Source organism: Erinaceus europaeus, chromosome 2 (genome assembly GCF_950295315.1).
Source record: "Erinaceus europaeus chromosome 2, mEriEur2.1, whole genome shotgun sequence".
Classification (NCBI taxonomy): Eukaryota; Metazoa; Chordata; class Mammalia; order Eulipotyphla; family Erinaceidae; genus Erinaceus; species Erinaceus europaeus.
In genome coordinates, this window is record NC_080163.1 from 8,451,219 (window position 1) to 8,455,763 (window position 4,545).

Sequence of the window (4,545 nt, forward strand, 5' to 3'; positions counted from 1 at the left end):
CTCAGCCCAGGCAATCAGTCTCTTGAGTCTGCTCCAGGTCTTTAGAGAAACAGGACCCTGTACTTCCTGGTTCAGTGCCCTGGGTGTCCTTCCTGGTGTTTTTATGCAGCACCCTTTGCAAGTGAATTCTCTGTGTCTGCTCTTCTTGGAAACTGTGGCCAAACATCCGTGCAGGAGTCCTCCATATCAATCCCTGGATCAGCTGAAGTGGCAGTGTCAGAGCCCCAAGATGATCTAGGTGGTTTGCAACGACTGTCTGGGGAAGAAAGTCCATGTGAAGTGCAACATGGATGACACCATCAGGGACCTGAAGAAGCTGATTAGGTCCCAAGAAGGCACCAGCTGGAATAAGATTGTCCTGTGGAAGGGCTAAAGCAACTTCAAGGCCACATATAATGCCGAGAGACTATGAGATCCACGATGGCATGAACCTGGAACTTTACTATCTGTAGAGAAGCCACCACCCCTGGATGCCACCCCTGACCTCTCTGGTTCCCATGCTGCTGTTTTTAAAAACTGTTGTCTTGAAGCCATCAGAGCAGCTTAGAAAAAAATTAAGTTGGACATGTCCATGGAAGACATCATGCACCTCTATTCCAAGCCATGCACTCCTCTTCCCCTGTGGTTAGGATCCCCAGGGTGTTCCAGACCTCCACATCTTCCTGCTTGCTTGGCCCAGTCAGAGAGGTCTCACCCTGTGACCAGAACCCCCAAACTTCTCCCACAATGTCTGCAGCTGCCGGAGGAGACATACGCCCTGAAGTAGGTGGATCTGTGCTTCCATGAGTTGTCTGAGGGGAAGCAGGAGGGCTAATTCTATCTTACAGAGCTTCAGAGGCTATGTTGCTGTCAAGGATTCATATCAAACTCTGAGATTAGGAGAGCATGTGGATGGGGAGTACTCTTATGTGAGGAACTGTCAGCACATTCCAGCAGCAGTTCTGGTGACTGTGTGAGCCTCTGAAGGTGAGGGGCTGCATTTTCTCAAGTCTTCCTCAGGCTGGGCTGGTGGGGACAGGAGCCTCGCAGCTCTGAGACTGGTCCTCCTCTCAGGTTAAGGCCCAGCCCATAGGAGAGTCAGAGCCACAGAGAGGACATGGACTGGGGCCTAGCAGCCTGCTGGCCAGTCACCTGGAAACCCAGCAATACGTCTAGAGCTCTGACCCACTGCATGTGGCAGAAGCTGCCCCCTTTCCTGAGCCTAGGCCAGGGCTGCACACAGGACTCAGGCCCTGCACAGCAAGGACCTGGACACTCACAGAGGATCTGGGAAGACTGGGAAAGATAAAAAGAGTTTCTCTCTAGACCTGCACTACTGGATTCAGTCCTGGGACATGTTTGCCTGCCTTTTCTGATTGAATCTGGAGCCCAGACACCCACCCACTGCTAGCCCTCAGCATATGTCTGTGGAAAGGAACCATGGGACACATGGCCAGTGGAACACTCTGCAGTGATATCAGATGTCGTGTACTTCAGGACGGATGGATGGAACCAGTGAAGCATGGAGAGAGATGAAAGATCACTTCCAGATGACCTCCCTCATAAGTGGAATTTAAATAACTGAAACAGACTTGGGAAGGAAAAAAAAAGAAGTGTGAAATTAATTTCTTCATTTCAGCTGATCTGCCCATTCTTAATGGGCTGGGGTATGGGAAATTGGGGTGGGTGGGTGGTTAACTACAACCTGCAATCTTATAAACCAAATTAACTCACAATAAAGATTTTAGAAAGAACAAAACTGTGCCCATATTTATGATTTCTGTATATGTGTTACATGAGTCACACTGCCAGAGCACTACTTTGGTTGTGTCTTTCTGGGATGGAACCAGGGGACTCCAGCATCTTAATCAGAAGCTATTACCAGATAAATTATATTGGTCTGTTTCTAGATTCTGCTTCTGTTCCCCTGAATTGCTTGACACTGGTCTATTTACATAATTGTTGTTTTGAGACCCGCACTGGTTTAATCCCTACTGGTTCGCATGCTTTTTCAGTATCCCCACCCCCTATCATATGTAATCCTCTTCTGACTTGAAACTTCCACCTCAGGAGATATATAGGACAGGATTATGTTTAGAGATAATATAGCTTGCACTGCATTCCACATCAATCAAGATTGAACTGCATTCCCAGCTCAGCCATGAGTTCCTGGCTGTCGCTCTCCTGCCTGTGATGCTAGCCTGGCATAATTATTCACCTGGTTCTGACACCCACATTTCTTCATTAGACTTTTGCAAAATATCTTAAGTCAGATCACCTGTTCTACAATCACACAAGATCCCCTGCAACTTTCCAGGGAGAGTCATTGGGGCATTAGCTACAATAAATATGCATTTTTTAAATTTTATTTGTCTTCTCATTGTTTGCTGCCTTTATTTATTTTATTTGTTAAAACAAAACACAAAAGGATAAAACATTCAGAGGATGGAACATTATCTACCATTGTTGATCCAAGTTGAGGGTAAGGTCCAATGGGGGCCCACAAAAGGGTCTATTGTGTTGTTCATGATAGAAATGACCAGGAACAATGGACAGAGGGATTTATTCAAGGTCTAGGCCCATCGTGTCTGTTTGGGAATCTCAGGATTCCCCAATTATGTTCCAAACTGATGGGGTGGCCTGATAGTGACTAAAGAGTCATCATTAATGTATGCCAGTCTCTTGCCCTTATTTAGCTTTTGAAGTTCTTGCTTTGATAAAGTTAGTTTTGGATTGAGTGTGATACTGGTTGTTTCTGTTCTTGCTGGTCTAAGATTTTAAGGGATTCAACATATCAAAGACTCAGCCTATGTATTAAAAAGGCTCATTCTGTACTTTAAAAAGTTTGAGACATTCAATCAAGTTTCCCCTCTGATATTAAATAGTGACTTATATAACTGCAAATTAATAGGAGTGCACATAAACACCATTCACGCCACCAAAAGACTCTGTCCCATCTAATACCCATCCCCTGCCAGGTGAAGCTGAAAATCCATCCTCACCCTCAACCCAGGTTTTTTTTTACTTTGGTGCCCTACTCCAAATTGAGTCAAATCTTTCTTTTAGTTTACTTTCTGTTCTTCTTTCTCAAATTCTGTTTATGAGTGGAATTATCCATACTCATCATTATCTTTCTAACTTAGCTCACTTAACGTAATTTCTTCTAGCTCCATCCAAGCTGGGTCAGAGAAGGTGGGTCCATTATACTTAATAGCTTTGTAGTATTCCATTGTGTATAGATACTACAACTTTCTCAACCACTCATCAGTTGTTGGGCACATAGGTAGCTTCTCAGTTTTAGCTATTATGAATTGTGATTCTATAAACATAGGTGCAGACATATCTTTTTGATTGGGTGTTATGGAGTCTTTGGAGTGTATCCTTAGGAGAGGAATTACTGGGTCAGATGGAAGGTCAACATCTAGCCTTGTGAGAGTGCCGCAGAGAGGGTGGACACAACTTACATTCCCACCAGCAGTGCAGAATGGTTCCTTTGTCCCCACAGATTCTCCAACATTTGTTTCTGCTGTCACTTTTCATGTATGCTATTCTCACAGGAATGAGGTATTATCTCAATGTTGTCTTTATGTGCATTTCTCTGACAATCAGCGACCTGGAGCAATTTTTATGTGTTTGTTAAACTTTTGGTTCTCTTCTGTAGTGAATGTTCTGTTAATATTCTCTGCCCATTTTTTGTATGAGGTCATTTGCTTTTTTTGTTGCTAGGTTTTCTGGCCTCTTTGTATATTTTGGTTATTAGTCTCTTGTATGATGTATGGGGTGTGAAGATCTTCTCCAATTCATTGAAGGTCAGAAACTGGCAAGGCAAAAGTTCTAAGAGAATTGATAATTGTAAAGGGGAGTTCCAGACTGATTCATTGCAAGAGAGAAGCAGACAAAAAAAAAGCCTTGAAGTAAGAGAGATAAGATAAAGGAGTTAAACCAAAGTGGAGGAGGAGGTGAAGGAAATAGAAAGAAGGGCCTTTTAGTCAAGGCAGAATGTAGTTTGTGATCAAAAGCAGGTGAACTATAGTGAACTTTAAGCAGGCAAACTATTTGCTTTATAACAAGAATATGAGATAAGTGTTAGGGTGTGTAGGTTCTTGTGATGTTTGGGAGACTGACAAGGAGAAACTGAGTCATGAAAGCTTTTCCCTCCATGCTCATCCCCTGAAAGCATAAGACATTCAGAGAAGGTGGGAGAGAGAGAGATAGCTCTGTGAGCCAGATTTTTCATATTCTGCCATTTCATATTATGGATCCTGGGGTGTGTCCTGCAACCAGTCCTCTTGCAGTGTTTTTTATTCCCCAGGGACATCAGCACCATCATGCGGATATTGCTGGACCTGACGGGCAGGAGGCCAGACAGGTTTGGAGTAATTCTGCAGAAAAATGCATGTGAAACCCCTCACCATTGTCAAGAGTAGGTCAGGCCCTTTCCACATTTTATCGAGTGGGTCTTTCAATTTGGCCTTCATAGCTGGGAGTGTGGATGGTATTTCCCAATGAAGAATAATAGGTTGTTTCAAGTTTTTGCAAATACTAAAGAGATTTAATGTAGATAAG

General features: G+C 43.7%; 1 pseudogene; it reads left to right on the plus strand.

Annotated features, from left to right (window-relative positions):
• Window positions 1-229: 229 nt before the first annotated feature.
• Window positions 230-452, plus strand: LOC107523450 (ubiquitin-like protein 5; annotated as a pseudogene).
• The last annotated feature ends 4,093 nt before the right edge of the window (window positions 453-4,545 follow it).